We start from the raw sequence: 12838 nt of genomic DNA on the forward strand, positions 1-12838 counted from the left end.
ATTCATGGTCATTGTAATGACCCATAAGAAATATGTGAAATTCTAACCCCTGGTACCTCTGAATGTGACTTTTTTTTTGGAAAGAGGGTCTTCGTAAAGAAATTGAGATATAGTCAATGGAGTGGGCCCTAACCAGAGGGATAGACAGGCAGAGGACGGATTTAGGTGTCTGCAAACTGTGTAAAGCCAGGGCTGCCGAGAGCCTTCCGAAGCTGGGAGAAGGCCAGGGAGTTATAGGGAATGGCCTGGCCCTCTTGCCATTTTGATTTTGAACTTCTAGCCTCCAAGACTGTAAGACAATAGATTTCTATTGTTTTAAGCTGCCTAGTTTGTGATACTTTGTTACAGCAACCCCAGGAAACAGGTGCGGCCATTATCCCTGTCATCTCCAGGGCGGCTTCATAGATAAGACTCTCCTGTCACCTGACGCTGTTTGAACTGCTTCCAAAGACTCCCATGGGGAAAACCCTTAATACATCAGATTTGAGGAATACCAGTTATTGCAAAAGAAGTTGGAACTTTTTTCACAAGAATACAAAGAAAAGAGAATTTGTACAGGAGCACAGAGATTTGGAGACCTCCAAACTGCATATAACAGTTGTGGGGAGCTGTGGATCTTTGACAGGTGTGCAGATCACTAGTGAAAGTGTCTTGTTTTGGAAGAGAGGAAAGAAACTCCTCAGCTAATTGTCAGGGTTAAGAAATACTATTTCAGGGGCAGCACCTGTGGCTCAAAGGAGTAGGGCACCAGCGCCATATACTGGAGGTGGCGGGTTCAAACCCAGCCCCGGCCAAAAAAAAAAAAAAAAACTGCAAAAAAAAGAAATAGCTTCAAATATCAAGTTGATTGACCATACTGAGATTAAAAACCATCTCAATTGTTAAAATATTAAACTCGTAAGTTGCTATTTTTTTAATATGGGCACGGGCATCAATCATTTGTGATTATCATGACACTAAGATTTAGAATCAAGGCCATGAGCAGTCCCAGAAACTGCAATTAGTACATGTGAAAAGTAATGTAAAGTCAAAATGTTGAGAAATATCTTCTCTGGTTATCCACGTGGTAACACTCCAGTCTTGATTTAACTTTAGTTGACTGTAAGGTGGCTCATAAAAAGCTTTTAAATGGCACCGATTTAAAATGACATACCAATGAAACATGGCAAAATGAATCTCAGGGGGAGGCAACTTAATAAGACTATAAATTTCTCAATATAAATTTAAATGAAATGCCTTATGAGATTGTGAAGGATTGGTGGTTAGCCCCTAGCTATCAGGGAAGTGGTGGAAGGGTCCCAGGAGAACAAGAGCTTCTGAGAAACAAAGGGTTTTTTTGAAAGGGGGTACGTTGTGTTGGGAAATTAATCTCAGCAGGAAAACCTAAAAGGGTCAAATTTAATGGGTTTTTGATAACCCTTATGTACATCTATGGGATTACCTAGCTTTGAAGAACATTCTTTTTGTGCAATGGGCTTTGATATAATTTACGACCGCCACTCCTTTTTTGAGTTATAAGTGGTGTATTTTCCTAACCACCCCTGAACGGACATGCTGAGTGTCAAATCAGAAAATGTGTCATTTCACATAAAAAAGAAAATGCTTTCATCAAGAACTCTTTCCTTCCAGAGAAATACTCGGAACACACATTTTTTGACATACAGTTGGGGGAAAAAAATCCATTTTTATTATCACAAAAAGTCACTTTGGGCTGTGCTGAGGTTCTGATTAATGCCTGCCTGGGCCACAGTGAAGGCGGTTTGACCGCGCTCTCCACCAGGCATTCATCGCCTCCAACACTCCACGTTCCGTCATTTTCCTCCCACATTGGAAGCACTTAAAAAAAAATAAAAAAGCTTCAAATATGGAGCAAGAAAGACAATCCATAAGAAAAAACACAAAGACCAGTGAAAGCTGAAACAAATGTCCTCGTTACCGAATTTCTATTATGTAATTTGTTTAAATTGTTACTGAATTACGAGACTAAGTTGAGACAACAGGAAAGAAAACTGTTTTCAATCTTCCATCTTCAAATCCTAGTAATAGAGGTAAAATAAATTGGAAGATAAATGTAAATTTGCTAGAATTTGTAGGGAAAATAAGGCTTACTGGTATAGTTTTCCTTAATTATAATTTGTAGCGAAAACACTGTGATTGCTGTTTCTTTGATATTCCACTGATACGCAGTGACAAATATTTGTAAACAAAAATAGGTCTCCGTGGGCGTGACCCGAGTCAGGTGTTTGATGAGGCTCTTGGGCGTGGGTGAGCCACGTGCAAGTGCTAATTCTGGTTGAAAAGCCAAAGGCAGCTCAGGCATTTCTCTACCGTATGCCCCTAAATCAGCTGCTAAATATCCTTCTTAGCAACCTGCAAAAATGAACAATAATAGTTTTAGTAAAGAGTGCATAAAAAATAATAATAACCAAGACCAATGGACTATTTCTTTTGTCCCAGACGTTATAATAAGTATCTTACACCTATCAACTTATTTAATTCTTAGAACAATCACGGAGTGCATTATAATACAGTCTCCATTGACCAGACTTTTACTAACTAAGATTTGCAAAAATTAGATTCTTTTGCAAAACCACTAGTTAATAAGCAAAAGAGCCAGAATTTATACTGTTTGCTATGATCTCAGCCAGTAGATACCTAAGATACCTCACCGATAGCATTTTGAGTCTGTTAAGTTCTCCCTAGAAGGAATAGAGGATTATTATATGAAGTTTACAAATCTACGTATATTGAATTTAAACAATCAATTAACTATGACATTTAGGAAAACATTTTATATGCATGGTACTTTGGAATTAAGGTCACAATTATTGAGAGAAAGTAATTCTTAAAACAGAGTTTTGTTATATGAAAAGTAATTTCCACTCAGTTTCTTATAAACAGTGCTTGGTCATTCCTTAAATCTACTATGATAAGATTGAACAAAGATTGACTACTACTGCCAAATTAGCCAATAAAAATTTGAACAAAAATGATAACAGGATGACCTTTTTTTTTTTTTTTGAGACAGAGCCTCAAACTGTTGCCCTGGGTAGGGTACCATGTCATCACAGCTCACAGAAACCTCTAACTCCTGGGCTCAAGTGATTCTCCTGCCTCTGCCTCCCAAGTAGCTGGGACTACAGGCGCCCGCCACAACCCGGGCTATTTTTTGGTTGCAGCCATCATTGTTGTTTGGCGGGGCCAGGCTGGATTTGAACCCGCCAGCTCAGGTGTATGTGGCTGGTGTCCCAGCCCCTTGAGCTACAGGTGCTGAGCCAGTATGGCCTTTCTGATAACAATTATCACTGAGCTTCTTTGCTTTCACAGCCTAATACTGGAAGGGATATGTTTTGGCCAAACCCAGCACAATGCTCAAGAACATGCTGGAAGTATAAAGAGAGAAAAAGTGAGGACAGAGGATGAGAGGGAGAAGGGCTGCCCTGACTTTTTTAAAGACCAGCCAAATTACTGTAACAACACAATTATTACTTCTATAACTCATTCTGGTCTTTCTGCATAACACTAATTTTTCAATTTTTTGGCATTTACATTGAAGTTGACACGTCACCAAGAGAGCGTTAATTTTGAGTGATCGTGTTGAAATAGAAAACTGTAATATGGAAATATACACGTCATCTATAATGTTTATTCATTACACTGGTAATTTTAGGTGTATGGACAATACTATGAAGTATATATTACTTACATGTTGCATAGTACATATTATATAATCGCGTGTAATAAATATATACACACATACATATATATAATAAAAATGGTAAATTCTCTCTAATGAAAAATCGTGAGATGTTTTGGGCCGTTGAGGGGATCAGATGAGGTCTTTCCCTACATAAGAGGCTCTTCTTTTATTCCCTTACATGGAAACCAATTTTTTAGAAGTCTGAAAATTAGTTTTCATGATTCATAAGAATTTCTAGAATATATATTAAATTTCATAAGAATGGCCTATAGAGAATTTAAATACAAAAATAATAGAACATAAAGGTTTCTCCATTTTTCTTTTTTTTTTTTTTTGTAGAGACAGAGTCTCACTGTACCGCCCTTGGTAGAGTGCCGTGGTGTCACACGGCTCACAGCAACCTCCAACTCTTGGGCTTACGCGATTCTCTTGCCTCAGCCTCCCGAGCAGCTGGGACTACAGGCGCCCGCCACAACGCCCAGCTATTTTTTTTGTTGTTGTTGTTGCAGTTTGGCCGGGGCTGGGTTTGAACCCGCCACCCTCGGCATATGGGGCCGGCGCCCTACTCACTGAGCCACAGGCGCTGCCGGTTTCTCCATTTTTCATGGATACCATACATTGGTCTTTCTAAATGATGCCAATATATAAATACTTCTTGAAACATTGCATTTTTTTCTTTCCACTGGTACACTATGACAGATATTTATAAACACAAGTAAGAGTTATCGCTAGTGATATGGGACAATTACCTAATTTCTTGCATATCCAGATTCTCTGAATCCAAAGCTTCATCCACAGCAAGGTCTTAACTCACCTCAATTCTGTGGAGCTGAGAGACACAAAGAAGGTGCAGAAGGAAAGACGGAAGCTCGTACAGCTCAACTAACGAGGTTTAGGAAGAGAAGCCGTCTCCATCACATGAAAGTGTCAGGTAAAGCAGAAGGGCTGACGTAGAATCTGCAGCAAATTATCCAGAGCCTCTAGCTGAGGTAACTGATGAAGGTAGTTACGCTAATCAATAGACTTCCGATTTAAACTAAATATTTTGCTATTGGAAGATATCACCTAGGACTTTCATAGAGAGAGAGAACCAGTCGACGCCTGGCCTCAAAAGTTCCAAGGCAAGGCTAATTCACTTTTTAGGGGTAAAGCCGGGTGACTTTAAGTTGAAGGCAATGCTCAGTTATCATTCTGAAAATCAGAGAGTCCTTAGAATTATTTCAAATCTACTCTTCCCTTGCTGGATGAAAGGAACAACAAAACCTGGATGATAGGCTGACTTTGATTGTTAGTGACAGGATTTACTTTTTTTTTTTTTTTCTGTGCAGTTTTTGGCTGGGGCCAGATTTGAACCTACCACCTCTGGTATATGAGGTCAGCGCCCTACTCCTTTGAGCCATAAGTGCTGCCCATGATTTACTAACTTTTTAACTGCTATTGCTCAGGAAAAAAAAATACTCTTTTCAAAATATTTATTCTCACTAGCAATTCATCTGGTCACTCAAGACCTCTGATAGAGACATACAAGGAGATGAATGTTGTTTTCATCTGGGCAGGAGCAATTTTTGAAACTTCAAAGTCTTATAATTTAAGAAATGCATTTTGTAAGGCTATAGCTCTCATATTAAGTGATTCTTCTTATGGATCTTGGCAAAGTAAATTGAAAAACTTCTGCAAAGTTCTCACCATTCTACATGGTGTATGTTATGAAGAATGAGCTCAAAATATCAACATTTACAGAAGTTTGGCATATGTTGTTTCTAACCCACATGGATGACCGACAGGGGCTCCAGACTTCAGAGCAGGAAGCGATTGCAGATGTGATGGAAATATCAAGAGAACTAGATTTAGAAGTAGAACCTAAAGATGTGACTGAAATACTACAATGCCAAAATCAAACATGAATTAAAAAAGTAGTTGCTTGGCCCAGAGCAGTGGCTCACATCTGTAATCATGGCAGCCTGTGAGGCCGAGGCAGGTGGATTGCTTGTGCTCAGGAATTTCAGACCAGCCTGAGCAAGACTGAGACCCCATCTTTACTAAAAAGAGAAAAAAATAGCCAGGCGGTGTGTCAGCACCTGTAGTTGCAGCTCTGTGGGAGGGTGAGGTAGGAGGATCACATGAGCCCAGGAGTCTGAGGTTGCTGTGAACCTGGCTGATGCTACAGCACTCTACCAGGGCCACAGAGTGAGACTCAGATGCTTTCCTGAGATGGAATCTGCTCCTGGTGAAGATTCTGTAAGTGTTGCTGAAATGACAACAGAGGGTTTAGAACGTTACCTACACTTAGCTGACAAAGCAGTGGTAGGCTCTGACGTGACTGACTCGGTTTGGAAAGAGTTTCTTCAAAGAAAAACATGCTGTAAAGCAGCGTCTGAGGCTACACAAAAGTCTTTCGTGAGAGGCAGAGTCAATCAATGTGACAAATGTCAGGGTTGTCTTCTTTTAAGAAACTGCCACACTTGCCGTAACCTACAGCAACCACCACCCAGATCAACAGGCAGCCCTCAACATCAAGGCCAGACTGTCAGCAAGCAAAAGATTATGACTTTCTGAAGGGCTGAATGATTGTTAACATTTTCAGAGCCTGGCGCAGTGGCTCACACCTGCAATCCTAGCATCTGGGAGTCCAAGGCGGGCAGATTGCCTGAGCTGAGAAGTTCAAGACCAGCCTGATCAAGAGTGAGACGGTCTGTACTAAACCTAGCCAGGCCTTATGGCATCTGTAGTTCCAGCTACTTGGGAGGCTGAGGCAAGGGGCTTGCTTGAGCCCAAGAGTTTGAAGTTGCTGTGAGCTGTGATGCCAGGACACTCTGCTCAGGGCACAGAGTGAGACTGTGTCTCAAAAAACAAAACAAAACAGTAAAAACAATTTTCAGCAATAAGCATTTTATTACTTAAATGATATACATTTTGTTAGACATAATGCTATTGTATTGTACAAAGAATACATGCCCTGCAGTATGATATAAACAACTTTAATATGCGCTGGGAAATAAAAAAAAAATATATATGTATATATATGTGACTTGCTTTATTGCAATATTCACTTTATTATGGTGATCTGGGAGTGAGTCCCAGATGTGTCTGTATAACATCATGCTAACTTTATTAATTATAAAATTTTGCATTCTTATGTTAAGTTTTCTATTGTGTATTTTTTAAAATTTTGAAAATTAGTTTGCTTGATTCACAAAAATTCTAGAATGCATTTAAATGTTTATAGAAATAAGCCATGGAATACATTACATTTGTCTGGTTTCTTAAGAAAAAGAACAAAAATACTTTCAAAACATGGTAAAAAGAAAACAATTTATCTAAGTGAAATGTGAACATATATTTTTATGTATTTGAAATAATGCTGATTAAGGACTTCAAAGTGGTGATACCTCATTTGCTCTTTATAATCCTTATAAAAGGTCCTAGCAAGAGTTGTACAGTTTCATATAAAAATTATAAAATTTCTCTTTGAGAACTGAAAGGTAAATTTTGCATTTCAGTGCTTAGCGTTTATGCTGACATTGAAGACAATGTCAGTGTGTCGACGGTTGTATGTTACTGCAACCTACACACTGATGTCATCAGTGTATCTACTCTTTCTTTGGCTATTAGAAGAAATGAGACAAATTCCAGAAAAGCAGACCTGGAAAACTACACACACTTCATAATACCCGTCACAATCTAACCTGACGTGTGTGCAGACGCTTTAGAACTATTGTGTTAATGCTCTGTGCACAAGAGTTCAGTGATCCTCTTCAGAAAATAAACATTTCTTAAAGTAAAGCTTTGACTTAATTGTATAGAGGGAAGGAAAGGAAACAGTTATTAAATTGGATAAAATTTTGTAGAAACAAGAAAGTTCTGTTAACACATAATAACATCTAATAAATTATGAACATAATTTTGATTTACAGTAAAATTTCATAAAACTGATATGATTTCTTCTTTACAAGGGTAATTGTAACTGTACAAAGAGGAAAGGTGTTTGTTAAAAATTAAAATTTTTTCATGTTTTTAAAATCTCTACCTTTTTCTGCTGTTGAATCTCAATTTTTAAAATTAAGTCTGACTACAGACATTGGTTAACAAGAGACAAATTGTGAATATCCTAAAACTTCCCAAAAGTTTTGCATAAATAACCAAATAAACATAATATATGCATTATATATTGGTCATTTGCATAAGAAAGAATGAGAGAGAAGGAAAAAAGAAGGAAGGAAGGAAAGACGGAAGGAAGACAAAATAAAGGGATTAAGTGGAACGCGTGAAGGAAGAGAAAAAAAGACAATAAAATGCTGTAGCAAAAATAAGTAGGATTTGGGAGCAGTTCACACGGTTTCTGCACCCATCCCTACAGATGCAACAGGTGTGGGTGACACGGGGCTCCCCCATTCAAGGCTGGACAAAGGGCCCCAGTTTCCTAGGCCTGAGCAATTTCATGAAGGGAATATCTTGACATTTTGCCCCAATTGTATCCATTCACGTGTTAATATGCTCATTAACTTTGAGAACGTTTTTTTCCACCTACCAAGTCCTGGACAAATGTAATTCTCAGAACTATACACACTCATGAACTATACCAGTGACCCATGTGGAGACTTCTGACTTGGTCTTTCCCTCTGGTGCTTTTTACTCCTTCTATATCCCTTTCTGTATAATAAATCCTATCTTACCACTGATCTGTGGTCCGTGGGTTCAGTCTTCAAATTCCTGAGACCAAGGACCTCCTGAAGAAAGAAATTCTGGTACCCTGAGTAGAGGCTATGAAACAGCCTTTCTTACAACCTCTTCAGTTCCTTGGGTCCCACTGGTGTGGGCGATCAAGTCCTCTATGGAACCACAACATCAGAACCCCTGAAATGTAAAACACAGCATCTCAGGTCAGACCAGACTTACTAAGCCCTACTTAGCAAGATCCCCTGGTGATCTGCACGTACATTACATTTGTACTTTACATCTTGAGAAAAATGGCACTAGAGCATAAGAATATGAACATTTCCTCTGTGAAGAATATAAATATGAAATATAATAAAATTAACTGTGCAGATCTGCTACAGCCCTATACATTCTGATATTGGGTGTACAGTGACATGAAATGAGGGAAAACAATCAGAATAGTCTACTTTATACGACACCGCGTAAAATGCAAAAATAGAAATAAAAAGATAATGACAATTAGTAAAAATACCAAGGACGATTTATTACATAGCTGAATATGTGATTACTTGATGGATGAAGTATTGAGAGACTTCTACGCTGCCTATTTTTATCTCTAATTTGAAAAGTTACAGTCTTAGTTTAAACACAACTAAGATAGATATTAACTCTACTGGTGATTTTAAAGATAGGGTTTTAGAGATAGAACACTAGAGGTGCCTAAATTCTGCTAAAAATAGTTTCTACTAAGTCTGTCAGGAAAAATCAGGATAACCCCTGACACTTTCATTCAATGTAAAGTACAGCGTTTTCTGTTTCTTTTCCCATTTCATTATTCTTCCGCTAATGGGGTCATTTCTAACTTGTCAATTCGGGAGCCTCGTGCCTGCGAGCATATTTTCGAACGTGTCACTGAGGTGGTAATGCATCTGTCTTTTTCTCTTATCACTAAGTATGAAATATTTAATAATTGACATTTTACACAGTCTGTATTAAATCATTTTGTCAGCAGACTTCATTTACCCGGCTCCACACAGTCATAGCTCTTGCTCTCTGTGGTTTTAAAAGGAGCAAATCGAAACCGTCATGAGAAACATCACCGTCTTCCGTGGGGGAATTGTTGAGTAATCACTGTGCTCTCTAGTGAGCTTCAAATAACTTGAAAGGGGAGCAACAGTTGCAAAATGTCCCGCTTTTCTGAAAATAGCAAAAGTTTATAGTTTGCATTTCTGAAAAAAGACCAAGTGTGGAAAAGGGAAGTACAGTGATTAGAAGAAAAATGGTTGTTCATTTACAAGAGTAAAACCCTTCTCCAAGTCTGTATTTTTTTTCTTCCCACTGTCCTCCTTTTTAAAAATTTTCAGATTAATATGAGGGTACAAACGATTAGGTTACGATGTTCCCGTGTGTCAGGTAACGTCCGTGTTGCATTTGTACCACACCTGGGAGGGGCCCCACGTACCCTTACCTGGTGCCTGTTAGCAGGGAGCTCACCAATAATTCTATAATTCTGAGCAAGACGTTACTTCTTATTTCTCCTCTATAAAGTGAGCAAATGCTGAACATTAGCCTCTGTGCTAGCTCTAACATTATATATAATTCTATATAATTAACTCATATGACCTCTCAGAGAATAAAAAAGTTGTGAAATCTGCTTTATAAATGATATAAAAACTAAATGTGCATTTAATTTGAATTGACTCACGAAATGTGAATTTTAAACTACACGTGAATTTTAATTGTCCACCTCTTACTTTATTCGGTCTGAAGCGATGAGTTCAGGGATGACCTTGCAAACATCATATGCCCTTAATGACCTAGAATACCCAAACCAATGACATGTTTGACATCCTTGTCGTGTCACCACAATAGTAACAACACGGACAGTTTCTGCATAGTTTCTGATGGACATACTCACAGTAACACACAAAAAACAACTGGCTACAATCTCTATATATGACTAATAAATCATGGGAAGCAAGGAGAGAAAAGACAACTCAGGAAACAAAAAGGAACTTGGATGGCGGCATAAGCCTTCTTCCTGGACACGGCAGAACCTCTGTGAGTTGACTGCCCAAGAGGACAGCAGCAACTGCTTACTACACGGACATGGCCACCATAGGGAACGAGCCCTTAGGGGCTGATACAGGCATGGGGGGGGTGTCCAGTCTATGAAAATTAGGTCAGCTTAGGAAGGGGTTAGTTCAGAGAAGGGGTCAGCTTAGGGACGGGTCATTGAAGGCAGGGGGTCAGCTCAGTGCAAGGACGGCGGTAGTGCAGAGAGGGGGTCAGCTTAGGGAGGGGTTAGTGCATGGAGGGGGTTAGTGCGGTGGGGGAATCTTAGGGAGGGGTTAGTGCAGGCAGGGGGTCAGCTTAGGGAGAGGTCAGCTTAGGGAGGGGTCAGTGTAGGGAGGGGTCAGTGCAGGGAGGGGGTTAGTGCAGGCAGGGGGTCAGCTTAGGGAGAGGTCAGCTTAGGGAGGGGTCAGTGTAGGGAGGCGTCAGTGCAGGGAGGGGGTTAGTGCAGGCAGGGGGTCAGCTTAGGGAGGGGTCAGCTTAGGGAGGGGTCAGTGTAGGGAGGCGTCAGTGCAGGGAGGGGGTTAGTGCAGGCAGGGGGTCAGCTTAGGGAGGGGTCAGCTTAGGGAGGGGTCAGTGCAGGGAGGGGGTTAGTGCAGGCAGGGGGTCAGCTTAGGGAGGTGGTCAGTATAGGAAGGTCCTCAGCTATGGAGCTGCTAATCTGTTTATGTTCACATGTTGAAGGGAGGGAATAAAACATGGAATTTGGAAATAATTTTTAAAAATAATTTGATTAACATAGCCTTCATGGCATTTTCTTAGCTATTGTGTTAAGAAAGTTGCATTCTATACTCAGACCAGTTTGATGAAAATATTTCAAATTGTATATAAAACTAGTACATTGTACCCCATGATTGCATTAATGTATACAGCTGTGATTTAATGAAATAAAATAAAATAAAAACCAGTGAAGAAAATTAAAAACAAATCTTGATTAAATAACAAACTTCAAAATAGCATACGGGTAAAAGAAATCCTAAAAGAAATATTGATCATACTTTGGAGGAAATAAAATTAAAAACATATCAAAATTTGTAGGGTGCAAGAAAAGCAGTGCTCGGAGGGAAATCTATACTTGAATGTATATATTAGACAAGGAAAAAGATTAAATAGCAGTCATTAAAGCTCCGTCTTAAGAAACCAGAAGATTAAATTAAATCTAAGTATGCAGAAGAAAATAAATTATATTAATGAAACAGAAATCAATAGAGAAAATTCGATGAAACCAAAATATGGTTCCTTGAAAAGATCAGTAAAATTAATACGCCTTTATCCTCGATAACTAAGGAAAAAGAAGACACAAGTTAGTAATATCAAAATGAAAGAGGGGCTATCATCAGAGACCCCAAGGATATTAAAAAGATTGGCAAGAAATACTATCAACATCTCCACGCCTACAAATTTGATAACATAAGTGAAATAGACTAATTTTTTTCAAAGACATAATTTGCCAATATTCTTTCAAAAAGAAATAGACAACCTGAACTAGCCCATATTTACTAAAGAAATTAAATCAATAATTAATAAACTTCCAAAATAAGGAACACCAGGTTCAGATATATTCACTGGTGAATTCTGCCAAGAATTTAGGGGAGAAGTTATACCATTTTTCCACAATCCCCCTCACGAGATGGAAACAAAGGGACAATTTCCCAGCACACACTCTGAGGCCAATATTACCCCAACAGCAAAACCAGACAAAAATACCGACAGAAAATAGAGACGAAGATCTGCCATGAATATAGATCTAAATATTCCCAACATTTCATTAGCAACTTAAATCTAACAATGTATGTAAAGAATTACACACCATGAACAATTGGAATTTATTCTAGGCACACGGAATGGCTCAACATTTGAAAGTCTATTCATATACCCCATCACCTCAACAGGCTGAAGCAGACTATCACAAGGCCATTCTAGACATAGAAGGGGATTTTCTTTTTTTTTTTTTTTGTAGAGACAGAGCCTCACTTTATGGCCCTCGGTAGAGTGCCGTGGCATCACACAGCTCACAGCAACCTCCAGCTCCTGGGCTTAAGCGATTCTCCTGCCTCAGCCTCCCAAGTAGCTGGGACGACAGGCGCCTGGCTATTTTTTTTTGGTTGCAGTTCAGCCGAGGCCGGGCTTGAACCCGCCACCCTCGGTATATGGGGCCAGCGCCCTACCGACTGAGCCACAGGTGCCGCCCAGAAGGGGATTTTCTTAACTTGGTAAAGAGTATCTACGTAAAACCTACAGCTAACATCATTTTTTTTTTTTTAATTTTCTCTATACGTGTACATGTGTTTATTTGGTCTCCACTTTTTGCCTTCACAAAATTAAAGAGGCTTAAAATTTAATAACAATAACTATATTTAAGATAAGGACTAGAAACAAAAACCTCATAAAGAACGAACAAAGATAAGT

The sequence above is a fragment of the Nycticebus coucang genome, chromosome 10 (genome assembly GCF_027406575.1).
Source record: "Nycticebus coucang isolate mNycCou1 chromosome 10, mNycCou1.pri, whole genome shotgun sequence".
NCBI classification, from domain to species: Eukaryota; Metazoa; Chordata; class Mammalia; order Primates; family Lorisidae; genus Nycticebus; species Nycticebus coucang.